The sequence below is a fragment of the Eubalaena glacialis genome, chromosome 16, assembly GCF_028564815.1.
Source record: "Eubalaena glacialis isolate mEubGla1 chromosome 16, mEubGla1.1.hap2.+ XY, whole genome shotgun sequence".
Lineage (NCBI taxonomy): Eukaryota > Metazoa > Chordata > Mammalia > Artiodactyla > Balaenidae > Eubalaena > Eubalaena glacialis.
In genome coordinates, this window is record NC_083731.1 from 10,538,261 (window position 1) to 10,560,157 (window position 21,897).

Below are 21,897 nucleotides of genomic sequence, written 5' to 3' on the forward strand. Positions count from 1 at the left end.
GTCAGTCACAAAGGAGCACATATTATATGATTCCATTTAACATGAAATGTCCAGAAGAGGCAAATCCATAGGGACAGGAAGTCGACTGCTGTAGTTTGGCTCTTCTTTGCAGGAAAACTCTCAGCCACCCGGAAGACTTCCAGGTCGTCAGTAACTCCTCAGGCCCCAGCTAGTACAGGCTACAGGTATTATCTTAGTCTGCTGCCTAAGACTATACCATATATCACATCTTTTCACCAGCATAGATTACTTTATATCACTTTGTCAAAGAAAGGACTAGAAGAATTTTCTGATGACCCCAAGAGTTAGGGGGAATAAAAATCGAAAGTTGGAGCTTCATGGGCCTGTTGGCAATTAAGGAATGGAAGTAAGGAAGGTGTACATAAACTCTGGTGTGTCCTACTTAAAAAAGAAACACGTTCCTAACTCTAGAGCAGGAGGCCGGGTGGGAGAGACTGCCAATGCCAAGTTCAGAACGGTAAGAAAAGGTAGTGGATTCCATGGATGCATTTTTTTTTTTAATTTATTTTATTTATTTATTTACTTTTGGCTGCGTTGGGTCTTCATTGCTGCGCGTGGCTTTCTCTAGTTGTGGCGAGCGGGGGCTACTCTTCGTTGTGGTGCGCGGGCTTCCCATTGCGGTGGCGTCTCTTGTTGCGGAGCTTGGGCTCTAGGCACGTGGGCTTCAGTAGTTGTGGCACACGGGCTCAGTAGCTGTGGCTCACGGGCTCTAGAGCGCAGGCTCAGTAGTTGTGGTGCACGGGCTTAGTTGCTCCGCAGCATGTGGGATCTTCCCGGACCGACCAGGGCTCGAACCCGTGTCCCCTGCATTGGCAGGTGGATTCTTAACCACTGCGCCACCAGGGAAGACCTGCATTTTTTTTTTTTTTAATACATGTTACATTTTTTTATTTTTGTTTTTTTAATTTTATTTATTTATTTGTTTGTTTGTTTGTTTGGCTGCGTCGGGTCTTAGTTGCAGCATGTAGGATCTTAGTTGCCTGACCAGGGATCGAACCCGAGTCTCCTGCACTGGAAGGGGGATTCTTAACCACTGGACCAGCAGGGAAGTTCCCATGGATGCATTTAAGTTGTCCAGGAAAGAGAAGATGCCCTAAGCCTTCTTCAGATTGCTCAGGGAAAAGCTAGACCTGGTGCCTGGATAAAAGACATCTGTGGGGGGGATTGCCTGGCGGTCCAGTGGTTAGGACTCGGGGAGGAGAGGGGAGGGGAGGGAAGGGAAGGATTTGAATGGTGGTTGATTGGGGAAAGGACGGTTGGGAGGATACGGGGAATGATTTGCTAATTCATATGAGGTTTCTTTTGAGGGGCATGAAAATGTTCTAAAATTGATCGTGGTGATGACTGTACAACTCTGTGAAGAGACTAAAAAACACTGAATTGTACACTTTGGGTGAATTGTATGATACGTGAATTATATCTCAATAAAGTTGTTATAAAAATGAGTTAGCGGGCTTCCCTGGTGGTGCAGTGGTTGAGAATCCGCCTGCCAATGCAGGGGACACGGGTTCGGACCCTGGTCTGGGAAGATCCCACATGCCGCAGAGCAACTAGGCCCGTAAGCCACAACTACTGAGCCTGCGCGTCTGGAGCCTATGCTCCCCAACAAGAGAGGCCGCGATAGTGACCCGCGCACCGCGATAAAGAGTGGCCCCCGCTTGCCGCAACTAGAGAAAGCCCTCGCACAGAAACGAAGACCCAACACAGCCATAAATAAATAAATTAATTAATTAATTTAAAAAAAGAGTTAGCATTTGTTTAAAATAACAATAAGAACAATGCAATTCTTCTATGTCCAGAGAGCAGTAAAAAAAGAAATAACCTCTATGTTATGCATTTATTTGTAAATAAATTATGTTCAAAGTGAATACAATATTATTTATGCATATCTTCCTTATTTGAATTTTACTTTACTAAAAATGGATGATTAAATAGTACACTGGAAGTAAATTATACTTTTTCAGATAATTCTCACTTATAAAATTCCTCTCGTTATTCCTAACCTGTTCTTCAAAATTCTTCCTTTCCTGTGCTAATCAGAGAGGGCTCAGTGGCTTCAAAGACTACACAAATAAATTAAGCAGTTCTAACGAAGCAGCTATGATTTTTTTTGTAAGTTCTCCGATGTAGCCCTGGAGAAAGTATTAGCAGTCTCCACTCAACTGCATGCCATGAACTAATTCTAGACGTATCCTAACTGTATTCCTTTTAAAGAAGTGGAGGTTTACCAACTCTGATCTTTATGATCACTAAAGTCATAGAACCCAGACTAAACCTCTAGAATTCAGGCTGAACCCCTGGTTCCTTGACTGAGGGAAGTCAAATCAATAAGAAGAAAAGCAGTTTAATACACAATGATACCAAAATGTTTACCCCTACCTGCAAATACTGCCAAGTGACTTGAGTAACCTGACTGGTATACTCAAGGTGGTGTGGTATAGAGTAGAAAATTCACAGTCAGTATTTTTATCCAATAATTTCACTTCTAAGAATTTATCTTAAGGAAAAAAGTCATGAGTGGGCAGAAAAATAAAGCTATGAAAATGTCATCACAGTGTAGTTTACAGAATCTAAAAATTTCAAGCAATCTAAATGATGAAGAAAAGTGGGACTTCCCTGGTGGTCCAGCAGTTAAGAATCCGCAATCCCAATGCAGGGGGCGCAGGTTTGATCCCTGGTCAGAGAACTAGATCCTGCATGCCGCAACAAAGAAAGATCCCGCACATGGCAACGAAGATTGCACATGCTGCAACTAAGGCCCGGCGCAGCCAATAAATAAATATTTTTTAAAAAGTAAATAAATGATGAAGAAAAGAAACCGGTTAAATAAATTATGGTATACCCATACAGCCATTTAAAAATTTTAGCGACATGAAAAATGTGTATGGTATATTTCTAAATGCAAAAAGAAAGAACAATATGTTCAGAATAAATCTTGTTTAAAAATTCTATACATTATAGATAAAACTCTAGAATAAATAATACACATTAAACAGTTAACTGTTATTTCTGAGTGGAAGATATTAGTTGACTTTTCATTTTAGCTTATCTGTTATTCCTATTATGGACATGCATAACTTAAGGCAAAAAGAGATATAACACAGGATGGAATAAAATAGATTCTTTCCCTCAGTGGGGAAGAGATTAACAATTGAGGCTTGAATCCTAGGTTCTGATGCTGGCACTTGTACTTTAAGTCATCCGGCTAGCCAACCATCCGTCCAACAGCTACGTACTGAGTACTGCTAGCTGAATTAAGACTCACCTTCCAGGAGACCAAAGGAAAGAAAAGAATTCTACAATAAATTATAATTCAATATGATAAATCCATAGTACAAAACATACAGAGTGTTACAGGATAAGAGGGCAGACCAGCTAAGTGTCCAGAAAGATTAAGGAAGATGTGAGATAGACAGAAGAGATGGGTATTAAAAAATGAGCGGGAATTCTCCAAATGGGAAGCGAAAGAGAAACTTTAGGTCTGATGGGACAGTTTGTGCAAATTTCAGATTAAGAAAATGCATGGGGAGTTTAAGGAATGGTAAGTAGTTCAGCATGGCCAGAGATAGGTTTGGCTGATGGAGGGAAGTAGCAAGAAAGGAAACTGAGAAGTAATTACAGAGCCAGGTCACATCTTGCCCAGAGGGAGTGCAAACTTTACAAAGTTCTTATAGTTAAGAATGGGGAGTGACATGCTTATGTTTCAGAAGGACTGACGGCTTGAGTTAAGGTTGAAGCTATACAGAAATGTGGGGGGACTGGAGTGGGAGGACAAGGAAAATGCTACTGCAGTCACTCAGGAAGGAGGACTCAAGGACTAAGCGAGCACAGCAGTAGAACTAAACATGACTCAGTGACAGAACTTTAGAATTTGGAGGGCAAACAGATCTGAAGATCTACATTTTGTTTATGAGGAAACTAAAGGTGCAGGAATGTAAAATGCCATTTGCCTACCTCGCAGGGGGAGAGCAAGAATCCCAACCCAAGTATTTTGACTGTACAGGATAGAATATCTCTACACTGTCTTAGACTAGGTCATCAATTAGATGGTGAGTTCCTTAAGGGCAAGGACCATTTCTTGTACTTCCTCTTTAATCCCACAAACATATAAGTCAGTGCTGCAGAAATGGAAATGTAAGGTCAATCTTCACCAAGAATTCTTAAGTTTTCCATATTATGACAGATAAGAGTGACTTTCGTATTTCTCACTCTTTGTCTAGCAGAAGTTTTAGCTGGGGGAGAATTAGAAGTGTAGTGATTTCCCCCAAGAAATCAGGGAAAGGAACAGTGCAGAACAATTTAGATTGTGGGTAGGCAACCCAACAACCTGATGAATTCTACGCTGCTGAGGTTTTCGGAGTAGTGAGGAGAAAACCTCGCTTGAAGCATCCCTGTGACTACCAGACCAGGACCTCATCCCAGCAGTGGTTAAACTTTCCCTCCTCAGAAGGCTGTCGCAGGAGAGCCACAGGCCATATTTCCCAGTAAAGAATCAGCAGAGTCAATCACCTTTATGCTACAGCAGTAGACCCAATCACAACAATTCTTCAGAATGAGAAAACTTCTGATTGAAAAGTGAGGCTACTGGATTCTGCTAAGATGACAGTGGTGTCATAGGGTCTGAACCCTCCCCAGAAACACTGAAAAGGTCTCACAGCAACAAGCACCCCCAGCACCCCAACTGTTATCTACAAATAATACCATTTCCGCCTCAAAGAAATCAAGGCTTCTTGGAAAAATGGCTGAACCCAGGTCTGGGGCAGAAATGAGGCTTCTATATCTTGTCATATCAGAAAGCAAGGGAGCTATCAAAGACTGTGGTCACGTCAAAAAGACTCAGGAACCAACTTGAAGAAACTCCCTCTGGCCAAAGATGGGATAATTTGACAATCAATAAGGATGTTAACTGCAATGGAATAAAACATATCGAGTATGTTTAAACCTGGTGAGTTTAAAATGGATACCAAAAGCAAAAACAATACCCCAATTGAGTCACTTTTGAAGAATGATAGGGAACCCGCTCTTTGAGAACTGGTAAATAAAAGGAAAGGATCAAACATTAATTTTATCTTTCCTAGGCAAATACTCCTGGGTAACCCAAGAAGTAGCTGAGGTGGAGTTTCTCTTTAAAGAATTGTTCCAGGTAATAAATGACGAAAGAATGGCAAAATTAGAATATTATCATTTTGTAAACCTTAATGAATTTATTGACCTAAACTTGAACATCAACAGAGGATGACCAGACAGTATGGCCTCTTAGGGAGGCACTCCATACCACTCATGGCTCAGTCTTGCCAAAGATAATGGCACCTGAATCTGATTACATCTTTAAGATCCAAGTATCAGTTTACAGGAAACAGAGGAGAAAGCACATGTTGAACTACACTACTGGATGCAATCAGCTAAATCCTGGCAACACACAACTCTACAGGACAAATGACTCAGTTTCTTCAATAAACAAAACACAAAGAATAAAAAAAGTTTCCACAGACATTTCTCTCAAGCTAGCCCATTTCTTCTCCTTCAAAGCAAGATACCTTGACAAGCTGTCTATCTTCACGGTCTCCACTTCTTCACTTTTCATTCACGTTTAAACCTACACCCATCTGGCTTTTGTCCCCACTAATTTTCTGTAGTCATTCTTGTCAAGGTCATCTACAATTTCCATCTTGCCGTATCTATTGGTCAGCTCTGTCCTCATCTTATTCACCTACACTATAGACGGTTGACGATGCCCTTTCTCAAACACCTCTTTCACGGGCTTCACGGATATCTCACGCTCCGTGTTCTTCTCCCGCCTCCTTGGCAGCTCTTTCTTAGCCTCGTTTGCCAGCTTTGCCTCTGCATTCAATTTCTAACTGCTGGAGCGCCCCCGGACCCAGGCCTCAGCCCTCTTCTCTTTCCATCTATGTTCTTCCTCTGTGCGCTCTCATCCAGATCCATGCTTCTCCCTCCATTCCCTGATACTTACTTTTAAAAAGTTTACTTCATGGAAGTCTAATTTATGTACCAAAAACCCAGCATTCTATTTAAAGTATAGAATTCTATAACTTTTGATGGTTCTACAAAACCACCACCACAATCAAGATACAGAACATTTCCATCACCTCCAAAAGATGCTTCTAACCCTTCTGCAGGCCAGCCCCGGTCCCTGCCTAGAGGCAACCACTGATCTGCTGACTAATAAATGCGTTCCTTTTTTCCCCAAATGGATATTTAGTTCTGCCAGCACTATTTGTTTGAGAGAATTTTCTACTGAATTCCTTGGTGCTTTTGCCAGAAACCAATTGACCATTCTTATCTGGATCTTATTTCTAGACTCTATCCTGTTCTGCTGATCTGCATGTCTATCTACCAATACCACACTGTCTTGATACTGCTGTCCCATAGTCTTGAAATCAGGTTGTATAAATTCTCCAACTTTGTGTTTCTTTTTAAAAATTGCTTTGGCTCTTGTGATTTTCAATTAATGGAACTTTTACTGTGTTAAAAAATAACAAACTTTACCACTTTAACCATTTTAAGTATACTGTTCAGTAGTGTTAAGTGTATTTACATTGCTGTGAAATAGATCTCCAGAACTTTCTTCATCTTGTAGATCTGAAACTCCATACCCATTGAACAAAAACTCCCCTCCTTCCCCTCCCCCAAGGCCCTAGTCACTACCATTCTACTTTCTATTTCTATTAATTCGACTACTTTAGTAGGTGCTTTAGATACCTCATACAAGTGGATTCATATAGTATTTGTCTTTTGGGGACTGCCTTATTTCACTTAGCATAATGTCCTCAAGGTTCATCCATGTTGTAGCATGTGACAGGATTTCTTGCCTTTTTACGGCTGAATAATATTTCACTGTATGTATGTACCACAGTTTATTCATTCATCCATCCATCGATGGACATTTTGGTTGCTTGGCTCCTGTGAATAATGCTGCAATGAACATGGGTGCACAAATATCTCTTCAAGACCCTACTTTCAATGCTTTTGGATATATATTGCAATATCTAGAAGTGGGATTGCTGGATCATATGGTAGTACTATTCTTGATTTTTTGAGGACCCTCCATACTGTTTTCCATAGCAGGTGCACCATTTTGTAATTCTACCAAAAGTGCACACAGGTTCCAGTTTTTCCACATTCTCACCAACACTTGTTATTTTCTGTTTTTTTTTTTTGACAGTACCCATCCTAACGGCTATGAGGTGATATCTCACTGTGGTTTTGACTTGCACTTCTCTTTCGATTAGTGATGTCAAGCATCTTTTCATATGCGTGCTGCCCATTTGTGTATCATCATTGGAGAAATGTCTATTCAAGGCCTTTGTCCACTTTTTAATCAGGTTATTTAATTTTTTGTTGTTAAGATGCAAGAGTTCTTTATATATTCTGGATATTAACCCCTTATTAGATGTATGACTTCCAGATATTTCTCCCATTTCACAGGATGCCTCTTCACTCTGTTGTGTCCTTTGATACACAAAGTTTTTAAGTCTGATGTAGTCCAATTTGTCTATGTTTGCTTTTGTGCCTATGATTTTGGTGTTATATCCAAGAAATCACTGTCAAGTCCAAAGTCATGAAGCTTTTTGCTTACATTTTCTTTTAGAAGTTTTATAGTTTTCGGTGTTATGTTTAGGTCTTTAATCCACTTTGAGTTAATTTTTGTATCTAGTTTAAGATAAGGGTCCAACTTTAATCTTTTGTATGTGGCAGATCCATGCTTTTAGAGAAAATCTATATGAATATGACTATCAAATTTATGTTTTCAACTCCCATTTGTCTTCTGAGTTCAAGACTCATATAGTCAACTGTTAACTGGACATCAACACTTGGATATCTAATGCACATATTAAACCTACCAAGTCCAAACAGAATTCTTTTTTTTTTTTTTTTTTTTTATTTATTTATTTATTCATTTATTTTTGGCTGTGTTGGGTCTTCGTTTCTGTGCAAGGGCTTTCTCTAGTTGCGGCAAGCGGGGGCCACTCTTCATCGCGGTGCGCGGGCCTCTCACTATCGCGGCCTCTCTTGTTGCGGAGCACAAGCTCCAGACGCGCAGGCTCAGTAGTTGTGGCTCACGGGCCTAGTTGCTCTGCGGCATGTGGGATCTTCCCAGACTGGGGCTCGAACCCATGTCCCCTGCATTGGCAGGCAGATTCTCAACCACTGCGCCACCAGGGAAGCCCCAAACAGAATTCTTGATTTGCCTCCCCAAACCTACTTCTCCCCTAGCCTTCCCATCTCAGTAAATATTACCATCATTCACTCACCTTTAATTCTTTAACTTCCTTCATACCCAGTATCTAATCTACCTGCCAATCTTTTCCGCCTTCCCTCAAAAATATATGTCAAGTTGTTAGGGGAACCACTGACCAACACCGCCCACCCTAGCCAGGCAAGATAGTAACCACTTGCATGAGTTATCTTACAACAGAGGGTCCTGGTAAGAAATGTGGAACTGACAAGCTACTACCAACCAGAAGAATTCAGGAAAGGTCAAAAGGAGAGAGGAGACGCCAGTCCCTATGTCCTACCAACCTCCCAGAATCCTCCTCGCTGGAATCCACCTTGGCTGAGTGATACGTGCCACCAGGAAGGACCCTGAGTCCGAATGTTTGGCCAGAGACAACCCAGAAACTAACCCCATGACCATAAAACCCAAGACCACGAGCCACATGGCACAGCAGTTCGCCTGGGTTCCCTTACCCTGCTGCTCTCCGCCCCCAGGCGTCCCTTCCCCATAAAGTCTCTTGCTTTGTCAGCACGTGTGTCTCCTCAGACAATTCATTTCTGAGTATTAGACAAGAGCCCACTCTCGGGCCCTGAAAGGGGTCCCCTTCCTGCAACAAAATTAGTTCACTTCAAGCCATCTCCATTGCTACCATCTTAGTCTAAGCCAAAGGTTGGCAATTTTTTTTCCCCAAAGGGCCAGATTTTGCTAGGTTCTTCTCTTGATATTTGCCTTTAGCATAACATATTGTAGTTTAATCACTTCCAGTTGAAGGTTGAGTGGAAGATCCTCAATTGCACAGTTATACAGATTTTGAAATACGGAAATTTCTTTTGCTTTTGTAAAAATGCTGCTGGAACTGTAGTCCACTTCTTGCTTTAATCTTTTGACAGCCTAGGAAGTATAAAAAGCAGCTTGCCATTAGTTGTGACTCAAACATTATTTGTCAAAATGACTTTACCACAGTATGCATCTTGCACGTAAATGCTGTTTTGCCTTGCAATTTCCGGTTGACTTCATTAAGAAACATCATCAAGTCTGCAACACAAGCTAATTTTCAAAGGCATTCAATGTTTGACATTCCATAATAGTGGTTGAGGACAGTTCTTTTTTGTTCAGAAAAATTTCAATCTTGGTCCTGCGTCAATAAAATCTCAACAAACTCCTAAGCTACTGAACTGCTGTGTGATAGGGGCAAATCAGGGCATTAAGCTTCTATGTACAATAAAAACTCCAAAAGCAGCCACGGACAGATGAAAATGAATAAATGCGGCTGTGTTTTGGTAAAACTCCATTTACGGACCTGAAATTTGAATCTCATATACTTTTCATGTGTCATGAAACATTCTTCTTCCTTTAATTTTTTCCAACCATTTAAAATGTAATACTTGCAAACTTTAAAAAACCAGTCAACTTGTGAGCAGTACAAAGACTGGCCGTTGGTTTGGATCTGGCAGGCTCCTCATCTAAACCATCACCAGCACCTCTCGTGTGGATGACTGCAATGATCATAACAAACGACTTCCCTGTCTCCACCACTGGCCCCCTAGGGTCCATCCCTCCTCACAGCAGTAATTTTAAATCACATCATACCATTCTTCTACTCTAACCCTTCAAAAGCTTCGCAATAGGAATCGAATAAAAACCAAATTCCCTGGCCTACAAAGACCCTATATGACCTGGTCCCGGCCTATCTTTGTCCACTCTCCTTGAGTGTCCACTCAAGGAGACACTGGCCTTCCTCCTGGCTTCCACACAAACCAAACGTGTTCCTGTCTCAGGGCCTTTGCACGTGCCATTCCTTCTACTTGGAACTTTCCTCCCCCAGATTTTTGCATGGCTTCCTCCTACTCCTCATAGGTCGCAACTCAATGTTAGCTATTCAGAGAGGACTTCCTAACCCTACCTAAAGCTACTTCCTCCTAATTGCCTTCTATGAATTATCCTGTTAAATTACCTTTTTAACATGGTCACGTGTTTGGTATCTACATCCCCCTGCTGCAGTGTAAGTCTTGGTCATTGCTGTATCTCCAGAGTCTAGAACACTGCCTAGGTCGTATCAGAATTGCCTTCTATGTAAGAGACATTAAAAAAATATAACAGTTCCTTTTCCTTACCCTACGTGGGTTGGACTGATTCCAAGGCAAACAGAAGTAATTTTGCAATATGTAAAATGGAAACAGGTTTAGAAACGTTTTTTTCACATTAAAGACACAATTAAAGTGTAACAGTGAATATGTAAACCATAGATATAAGTACCAATAAGTTACCCTTAACTTTGCGTTCAGTCTAAAGCAGGTTAAAATTACGTACATAATGAGTATCAGATATTCCCCCACCACAGCTACCACAGTCCGTATATGTGCACTGAAAGAAAGAAAGAACGCAAACCTGACATATCTCAGCAATAAGGATTGATGTAATAGAAAACAGGGAAATAAAATTTCATTCAAAACTGGAATTTACTTCTACACAGGAAACAGGAATACACACTTTTCCCACAGTCTAGGATTAAGACAATTCAGTTTTAGAATCCACGAAGAACAAAGTACTCAATGCCTACGATGAGTCTGAGGTATGCCAAAAACAAATACGAACTGGCCCCTTGATAAGCTAATAGCAAAAAGCAAAACAAAATAAAAATTAAAACTTTCATTTTCATGAAACATATTCTGTCCTAAAATATTTTACCCTCTTTTCTATTTTAAGTGGCACTTCACAGCTAAAGTAAAACATCCTTCTTTTCTTATTCTGATAGTCTGCTCCAACATTTACAAAATATACTTCATTTTTTCTTTCTTTAAGGAAAAAAGTACTTAGGAAGACTTTCTTAACAAAATAATTTCAACATTTGTTAGAATCAAATTCATACAAAATTAGCAAATTAGCTCACTCAAAAAAAGCAAAAACATTCACAAAATTTTAAAATGTTCCAAAAATATCTTCCTAAGGTAATAAAATCAAAGGCAATTTCACCTTTAAAAGTAATCTCACTGAACAGTATGAGGAAGAAACAGTAATAGTTTTCTTTTTTCCCTCACTGATTTCCAACTTGATAATATGTTTTAAAGGCCATTACTACGGGATTTGTCTTATCGGACTGCACTGCAGCTGCTTGTATTATTTTCCATGTTTTCCATAATCAGTGTTTATACTATTCAAAATCCTCTTCTTCTGGCAGCTACTAAAACATAATTTTCTAGTTAACAGAGAGTAGAGGAGAAAAAGTATGTGTGTGTGGGGAGGGGATACAGAAAGACATTTTCCCATTATATTAAATTTTTAAAAGCAACTCCAAATCATAAAACATATGCCACTAGAGACAAGAAAATGGCTAAGCTTCTAGACTACACTACAAAAGCAGATAGACTTGCATCAAAATTAGTATTTTAAATTATAGTTGTAAATACATCCCAGCTGTTAAATAGTGATTAAATTTTTTGAAGCATAGTGAAAGGAGTTATTTCTGTTCTACTGGTGGGCTTGTTTCTAAGATGTGTAACTGTAATTGATGTTTTCAGGAATGTGAAAAGGAGATGGTTAATAATTACTCTTTCATTTCCTACTTCGTTAGAAAAAAATACCATCCTCTACTTCTTCTAAGTTATACATTTATATATCCTATACATCCTAAATAGATGGTTTCCTATTACATTTGATGAGTCTAGAGTAATCACATGCATATAGGACAAAACAGCTAGTTACTGCTAAGGGGGTGGGGGGGGGTGAGGAGAAACGTCGAAAAAACATGGGATACATTTATTTGGGGACTGAAAACGTAAGATGATTACTTCCAAATCCACTTTTTTTTTCTTTTTTTTTTGTACTGGCAAAGTATAAGCAAAAATGTAAGTCGCTTCATTTAATTTTCTACTTAAAATATTATTAACATTTATTTTAGCATCTATACACATACATTTATTAGGATTAAAACTAAACTTTGTTCTCGGAAGTTGTGGGAGTTATTTTAATCTGAAAAACAGAAAAAAGAAAATAACATTTTAAACTTCTCTCCTGAAGTGGTGAGGAAATCCATTCATTTTCTTCAAAAACAGAAAATCAAGGTTAAATTTTAGAAATCTATTCAAATTCCGTGTGGACAAGCATTTGCAAATATATCACAGATACACATTCCACAAACGTAACATCTCTTCTATTACATTCATGTGCTTGTATAATATTCTATTCTTACAAAGGCCCACTGAGCATTTTAAGTTATCATGTTATATAATCTATTTAACACTGCAATCAATTCACAAGTAATCCATTTAATCTGGTATTCTGTAGTAAATAACATGAGATTCATGTGACACTATTCCAAATTTGTCTGCTTTAACACAGAAAATTAGTTCCACTTAGTTGAATATCAATGACCTATTCAATGCAGAATGCGATAGTGCTGCAATCAGCTTTGTACTGTTATTTATAATAAATTTGTCTTCTTTTGAAAATATTTAAGCAAGAATATGAGAAATAAAAAGAAAAAAGCCTTGAAAGGTACACCACGAATAGCTTCACATCACACAAATGCGGAAATTGTTAGACCTTAGCAGGATCTCAAGATATTTTCAAAAGTATTTAGCTACTCTTCAGGCCTGTGGACAACCTGCTGTGAGCAGGTGGAGAGAAGAAATCATGCCACACAAAGAAACAGGCCAATAGCAGTTAGTCGGCTCTGCTTGCAAATGTTCAAACAACGTGACTATGCAAAATGAAAATCCAGCATGTAAAACACTAACGAGAAACAGTATATTAAATCCCAGCAGACAAATTACATTGTAAGAAATCGAAAACTATTTGAGTTGTTCAGAGTAAAATTAAAGAGTCTCTTCAAGGTTAAAAAAAATTTACTTCACAGGAATACAGTCATAGGAATAATAAAAAAGTTCTATTCATCCAGCACATTCCATAGTTGGAAGGTGCTTGGATGTGTGAAGAAAGCAGTGTTAAGAAAGCAGTGAGCTTAACACGTATGGAACAGCAAAACCTTTTGTTTTGTTTCAACACTTTAGTTACATGCTCCAGATAGGAAATCATTCCACTTTTTAAAAATAGTTCTAATTTTTGTTAAGCTTCTAAGTTAAAATTTTAAAAGGTTGTCACCTAGATGAGAAATTCACCTTCTGTTTTAAAATGAATTTAATTCATCTATTTCTAATTTTAAATGATAAAAACCAAAACTGTGGCTGACACATGGGGGGAGCCCTTTACAAAAATGTGTTTTTTCTTCTGTAAACACTGTCTGACTTACAAAAGGTTCTGTTGGTGAGCCATCTAACTAGCCACACATGGCCAGTAAGAACTTGAAATGTGACTAGTGCAACTGAGAAACTAAATTTATAATTTTATTTAATTTTAAATACAGATGTAGTATAATATATTTTCCCTTTTAAACACAACTTCATTGTTTTGGTACATTCCACTTTAATGGTTCCATTACTTATGTTATTGTTGTCATATACGCGTCAGAAGTATGTTTCATTTCCGGTATCACACTAATAATTTGTGTTTCATGTAGAAATGCTAACCTTTTGGAGATAGTGGGTTAAATAAACTGGATTAGAAAAATGAATTTCACTTGTGCTTACTTTCTTAACGTGGCTACTAAGAAACTTAAACTGCAAATATGGCTCATATTAGGTTTCTATTGGACAACCTGTTTCATTCCACAACTTTTTAAATTGGTAATTTGGAAATCAGAATATATCTTTCCACAAAAGAATGAGAAAAGATTGTTAGTTTCTCAGATTATACCATTAAGACATATTTAATAAGTGCCATTACTGAGGGACTCTACATATGCAATGAAAACAGTAGGAATGTGCTGGTATATAACCAACAATAAAAAAATAAATAAATATAAATACTATCATTTTATTTTCCTTGAATGATAATATTTGAGGGAAAATGGTTTCATTATTAGATGAAGAAATAGATTAAAAACTTTAAAAAATTCTAAAGAAGGCCTTTTAGTATCTTCAAGAGTTTTCAAGGTTTATATCCCCAGTTCTTTATTATAAATTATTTCATTTCAAAATATATGACCTCTTCCCCCAGTCAGATAAATACATCACTAGCTCTATACTTAAAGTTATTAATAATGACTAGAATTTGTGTCCAAGAGCATGATATTCTTGAAGAGAAAAAGACGTAAAGCAGCTCGCACATATACTAGAGTAAGAGATGGTGTGAAGTAGACTCAACTGAGCCGTGAATAATCAGTGCCACTGGGGGAAAGAGAGTGCAAACAAGGTGTGCACACACCTTGCGAAGGCGGAAATGAGGAACAGCCTGAGGTGGACCCTTTTCAATACCTACCAATACCTATCAATACGTGGTACTGTTAGCCTTCAGCAGCTCAGGTGCTCCCACAGCAAATGAAGGCAAACAGGAAAGCCACGTGCTTGACTGGAAAGAGTCGTGCTACATAAGCGAGAGACTTCTGTGGGCAGGTCCTTGGGAGCCCTCTTGTCTCTCTTTGCTCTCAAAGGAGCTGCAGTGATTCTGTAACTGTAGAGATCAACCAGCCATGTTACCTAATAGAGCATGGATTTTGCGAATGTTGGAAAATCAGGAATTAAAGAGAACTGATAAAACGGCTAGGAAGGCTATCTGATGAACATAGCTTAATTTGAGGACGGCTTAGAAGAAACAAAATCTAAATCTTAAAATGCAGGTATAGATAAGGCAGATTTATTTCTGAGATTACAAAAATGCAAGATGACTATCCATTCATCCACCCACTCAGCCATTCATCCAGTTATTGAGCTTCTACATGGGCCAGGAACTCAGCAAGACAGTGGAAATTCAAGGTCAAATAAAAACTGAAATAGGTAATTTAGATCAATTAAAAGAATTTAGTAATTTATAAATTCATTATCCAAATAATGTACATGCCAAAATACAATATATTTTTAAAGAAATTAATGGATAATATTAAGCTCATGAGGCTTACCAATGAAAACCAGGAAAGTGAACAGACAAATGTAATCTGATTGGATAAATAGGAAGCTAATTACTAAAACAAAGGTAATGCTTCCTCCCCAAGTAATTTCATCCTCTAATCAGATAAAGGTTTTAAGTGCTACTTTCCATGTAGTCACAGGGATTCAGCAATAAAACTAAATAGGAACTAAATACCCACATATCCTTAAGTAAGATGCTAGACCAAGCCACCTACTAGGACTTGCTAAGAAACTATGAAACCAACAAGAGAATATGAAAGACGTTAAAAACTAATTAGAGGAGGTGGAATTCTTAAGCTAAGAAATCAAGGTTGAACACTTTACGCCAAGTGAAAGGAATTCATGAGAATGATTTGATTTTCTGTATCTCCTGGATTGTGAGGGACACCTAGGGAAGATAAGCAATGCTTCTGGTGACAGAGAAAGAAGATTTTGGTGAGGCAAGAATTTATAACTATTTCTTGTGGCCCGGATGTGGATCATGGAAAAGAGACCCAGGCTGGGTCATTATGGGAGACCCTGCCTATCAAGAGGAACAGGAATCAGGAAAAGACAGAGCAGGCATTAAGGGTTCTACAGGTGAGGAATTCTCCCAAACCCACAGAAATGTCCTAGAAGACACCAGCCAGCTTTGGACATCTGTCATTCCCCAAAAGAATGCATACCAGATTATATCTGCCCTGGTCAACCTAGCTCCTCCAGCCGTGTGCCACTCATTCTTACACCATACTGCAACCCTGGAGAGACCCCAGATAGCAGCTGGGAAGTGGAAGAGGATATAAAGCAAGAAAGAAGAAAGCAACACTCTCATCTTCCCTATAAACATTTCTCAGTCTGAGAAATTTTACCAGTTTTTACCAGGAGAGGTTTTACCAGTCTTGACATTACAATGAACTAGACTTTTAAACACACTCTCTGCCAAATAGACTATGACTTGCTTACTACCTGGTAGCAAGTTTACAAACTGTGAGAATTGTACATGCATTTATGCAGGGGAGGAGAGAATTGTAAGGCAATTATACTCCCCCCACCCCCCCGGCAAAAAAAAGAATAAGTTGAGAGAATGAGTTTGAAAGAACAGTTGTAAGAAAGTTGCTACTATTGGCACTAAAAAAGCTCCATTTATCAGTTTTACACAGTAAAACTGATAAAGAAATGGCAAGTATTGGGAAGTACCCTGAATGCTTTCTCAATAACTATCCAAAAATATCCTGTTCCACAATGAGATACCACTTCATATCCATTAGGTTAGCTATTACAAAAACAAGAGCAGTAACCAGAAAATATCAAGTGTTGGTGAAAATGTGGAGAAATTAGAATCCTTGTGTGTTGCTGGTAGGAATGTAAAATGGTGCAGCTGCTGTTAAAAACAAAATGGCGGTTCTTCAAAAAATTAAACTAGAATTACTATATGACCCAGCAATTCCACTCGTGTGTATACACCCCAAAGAACTAAACGCAGGGACTAGAAGAGGTATTTGCACACCCATGTTCATAGCAACATGATTCACAACAGCCGAAAGGTAGGAACAACCCAAGTGTCCATCAACAGATGAATGGATAAATAAAAGGAAAGAAATTTTGACACATGCCACAACACAGATAAACCTTAAAGATATTACGCTAAGTGAAATAAGACAGTCGCAAACGTATAAATACTTTATGAATCCACTTACATGAGGTACCTAGAGTAGTCAAATTCATAGGGACAGTTGCCAAGCACTTGCGGGGAGGGGGGAATAGGGAGTTAGTGTTTAATGGGAACAGAGTTTCAGTTTGGGATGAGAAAAAAGTCCTAGAGATGGACAGGGGTGATGGCTGCACAACAGTGTGAATGTACTTAATGTCACTGAACTATACACCTAAAATTGGTTAAAATGGTAAATTTCAGATTTTTAAATTTATGTATATTTTACCACAATTTAAAAAATCCTGTTAAGGTTTCAAAATAGTGTTGAAGGAAGAAAAATCTAATTTAAGTGCAGCAGATTTAATCCCAGATTGGCATAGAACTCTGAATTTCTATCCTTTTTTCCTGCTTTTAGAAATTGGTAGATGATGGGTGGCTTGGTACGTAAAAGCACACAATGCAGGGTTCACTTTCAAAACCTTGCTTTTAAGAGGATAACCACCTAACAACGATAGGGAAGGCCATAAAAACCTATTAGGAAAAAATTTTTAAATGGTCAAAGCAGAGGACCAGTGTTCGTTGGAGACAGAATTTTGAGGTCGCTATGGTACCCCACTGTACGCATAGAGAATTCAACAAATTGTGTCAAGTTTAATCAGCAACTTCTCCCAAACCCAACCCCCTCATTTCTGTACACTGCCAGCACCCCAGTTTAGGGTCCATTACCTCATGAGTGAAGTAATAGGAAATATCTTCTAAATGAACTCCTTTCCCACTTCCCCCTTCAATTCCTTAACCCCTCTTTTATTATAAAGACACCCTAACCTCCCACAACAGCATATTTTTTTTTCTTGGCTCAACAGCATTTTGATGCACATTACTCTCCTCTACAAAAAAGTTTCAATGACATCTCCATTGGTGATTGAAAAGCATAGACTCCTTAACCTCCCATTCATAACTTGGCTCCTCCAATCTGTTTTCCACGCTTAGCTCACATTATTTCCCTATTTGAATGATTCCCAATCTACCTCCCATTTCATGAACATGCTTTTCTAAGGTGTATCTCAAATATCATCTGAGACCCTGGGCCTGCAAAACACACACACACACACACACACACACACACACACACCCTCTTTAAGTGGCTAGGGATTCCCCAGAGATAAATGACAAATGAAAGTAATCGACAGACAGCTCATGAAAGCAAATATAGTGACCAGAACTTCATATTAAGGAAAAAGTCACCTTTTTGTTTACAATTAATTGAGAAACATTTCACAGAAACAATAAGCCTTTTAAAGAATTTTGGGGTTGGAAAGGTGAGAAGGTGGCAAACTAGTAAGGGAAAGAAAAGCAGGGCTGTAAGTAGTGGCACAACTGGTTATCCATATTTTAAAAACTAAACCTGGATCTTTCTTAACTCACACCATACGCAATATTCAATCCCAGAAGGATTAAGGGTTTACATGTGAAAAAGCACAACATAAAAGGTTTAAGAGAAAATAGAGCCAAGTATCTTTATGAGCTTGAGAGTAGAAGAGGATTGTTTAAACAAATACAAAATACACAAACCATAAAGGAAAAGACTGAAAATTCTCATATGGAATCTCAGATTTAAAACTTCACCTGTATAACTTAAAAAGGGAAAAATACAAGCTACAAACTGGGAGAAGTTGTTTTTAACACATATAACTGACAGAGGCTCAGGACATACAATATGAAGAACATTTATGAACCAGTAAGAAAAAGACAAACAATCCAATAAAAAATTGGGCAAAAGCCATGAACAGGTATTTTGCAGAAGAGAAAACAGGACTGTCAATAAATATATTTTTAAAATGCTCCTTGTCATTACTAATCCAGGAAATATAGTATACATTAAAACCACTGAGAGAGATTATTTAAACCCACCAGTCAGGAAAAACTTAAGTCATTTGGATACTAAGGTTCATAGGACATGAAGAAAAACTGTTAAGGGCACAGATTCCTGGCTTCAAATTCTAGCTCTTCCATTTACTAGCAGAATGCCTTGGGCAAGCAATTTAGCCTCTGTAAGCCTCAGTTTCTCCAACTACAAAATGAGAAATAATACTAGCACATACTTTATTGACTTGCTGTGAGGATTAAATAAATTAATGCAAAGAAGTGCTTAGAAGAGTCAGTTCCCGGCATAGCAAGCATACAATAAACCAGCTCGTTGTTCGTACTGCTAATGTCACCGTCTTCATCACTACTGGTAGCATGTAAATTGGTACAACCGCATAGGTAAAACCATTCGGCAACACCGTTTAGGGTTAAGGGTGCATATTACCTAAACCCAGCCATTCTACTGGCATATTCCTTGAAGAAACACTTATTTCAAGAGGGAACACGTAGTAGAAAAATGTTCACAGAAGCATTGTTTGTGATAACAAAATAAATAAAACAAATGTCTACCTAGGGGAAAAAGAATAAACAAATTGTGTTATATTAACATGATTTAATAACATATAGCATGGAAATAAACTAAACTACATTCATTAACATAGACCAAACTCACCAAACATAGCACTGGAGGAAAAAGCAACTTAGAGAAGCATAGAGAGTATGGTGCCATTTATATCAAGTTCAAGAACACGAGTAACTAAATAATACACTGTTTACAGTTTTACTCTATATGTAAATCTCCATAAGGAAAAGGAAGTGCTAAGTTTAAAAATCGGGATGGTGGTTACCTCCAGGGGCGGGAGGAAGGAGGATTTACTCAGCAGATGCACAGAGGAAAGTCAATAGCATTGGTAAGGTTTCCTTGTTTAATCTGGATGGTGGGTGAACAGACTCATTAAGTTATTCTTTACCTCTTATAAGACTAATACATGTTACTTTGTGTATATCAACTGTTTCAATAATAAAAAGTTTAAATGTATATACAAAAATCCAAGGAAAAAAGAACAGCAGTTATTACTGTAAAATCGTTTTGAAAAACACCTGTGGTAATATAGTTCTTCTCTGAATTTACCATAAACAAGGGCAAGAGAAATACAAACAAACACATTTTCATAGCTATTTGCTTGGAGGTAATGAGCTGAAACTCTTGGGCAATGCAGCCCAGGAAGTCAGCATAGAGACAAAAGGAGTTAGGAATAAACACTGAAGATCTATCCATGCTTCAGGGCAGGTGCAAGAGAAATCAACAAAGATCACTGTGAGGCCACCAGTTCTTTCTGTCCTGTGGTTCTTTCAGACCCCTTCCTCATACAGTGCTCTTCATCCTGACTATTGCTAATATTTTCCAGGCAAAATGATTTCCCATTTTTCTGATACCTCCTAATTCCTCTCTTTGCCTCCAATCTCACTCTTCTTCGATCCATTCTCCACAATGGAACCAAAAAAAGCTCTTTCTAAACTCCAATTCTGTTCACACCATCACTTCCTTAGTTATAACTCTTCCATGGGTCCCGCTGGCCTAAGAATAAAGCAGAATCTATACTATGTAACTGACAAGTCTTCAAACGACTTGGCTCCTACTTAAGTCACTTTGCTCATCACTCCCAGCTTATCTTCTGATTACAAAAGGTTAAAGCAGTGGTTCTCAAACTGTGGCCCCTACAGCATCAGCACTACCTAGGAACTTAGAAATGCATGCCTAGCCCAGACCTACTAACTCAGAGTAAACTCTGCAGGTGGGTCCAACAATCTGAGATTTAACAAATCTTCTAGTTGATTCTGAAGCACACTAAATAAAGCCTGCGCAGCACTGGTTTACAGCACAAATGAGAGGTAAATTAGTATCCGAAGAACTCTATGGGAAAATTGAAAAGTACTGTACAGCACAGTGGTTAGAAGCACACACCCTGGGGTCACAGTGCCAGGGTTCAAATTTCTGCTCAGCTTCTCCCTGGTTTTGTAATCACAGGGAAATTACTTAGCTTGCCTTAGCATAGTGTAGTGGCTGACAGATCCTACAGCAAGGCTGCTTGGATTTCAGTCTTGGCTCTATCCCCCATTAGCTATGTGACCCTGAGCAAGTCACCTACTATCTCTGAGCCTCAGCTACCTCATTTACAAAAGTATAAATAATAGCACCTGCTTCATATAGTTGTTGTGAAGATGAAATGAGTTAATATACGTACTATGCTTAGAACTGTACCTGATACACATTAAGCACTATTTATTATTATTATAATTATTATTAATTTCACAGGGACCACATTATATTTTGGAGATAAAGAGAGTCAACACTGAGTGCTAATGCCTACAGAAAGTAAGTAAAACTCATCTGTTCTGATGAGGAAAATTTTTCCTCATCTTTTATTAAGTAAGTGACTTTTTCTTTTTCTTTTTTCCCCAGTATACCATTCAACTCTCTGAGTTTACTTTTTTCCGACAACGCAGCACTTAACTGGAAGCAATGACCTCCCCCAAAGAGTCCCGGGGTCTGCCCTGAGTGCCGTTTGTTTCACAATAATACTTCTTTTTTAAGCAAAGCACTTATAAGAATGAAAAGGGATTTACTGAGCATTATCCCTATGCTAGTGAAAATATTTCTGGGGATTATTCCAAATACATACCCAGTGTTAATTTACCTAGAAACTCTACATGTAAAAGTGCTATTAAGACACTCATCTGCACAGTCATTAAGAACACTGAAAATAACATGATACAAAGATTTGGAAAGTAGAACTTTGTATCTCTCTCTCCTCACTACCAAGAGGTCCTACTATGTCCCCCAGACCAAAACACATGAATGTCAGCCACAGTACATCCAGTGCAGAGTATATTCTATGAACATAAACAAGTGTAACAAAACCATGTTTTCTGAAGACATAATAACTGGATCTCAGTGATATGAAATTATGCAGTGAAATTTTTCCAAGGGTCTCCAAGTGTTTAAAACCTCTTACTTAGAACATGAAAGAAAATATGAGAGAGAGAAAATATACTGGAGCAAGTCACAAAACCAAAGTCAAAATAAAGGGTTCATTACTGAGAGTTCAATGCTTCTTGTGACCATAAAGGTAATATACTAAATTGAACCCTGAAAATTAGTTTAGTCATTAATATTTATT

General features: G+C 38.3%; 1 protein-coding gene and 1 pseudogene across 3 annotated transcripts in view; one reads left to right on the forward strand and one right to left on the reverse strand.

Moving 5' to 3' along the window:
• PCCA (propionyl-CoA carboxylase subunit alpha) overlaps positions 1 to 21,897 on the reverse strand; it is a 370,033-nt gene that overhangs the window by 63,886 nt on the left and 284,250 nt on the right. The window lies entirely within an intron of this gene.
• LOC133076643 (large ribosomal subunit protein uL29m-like) lies at positions 47 to 21,243 on the forward strand (annotated as a pseudogene).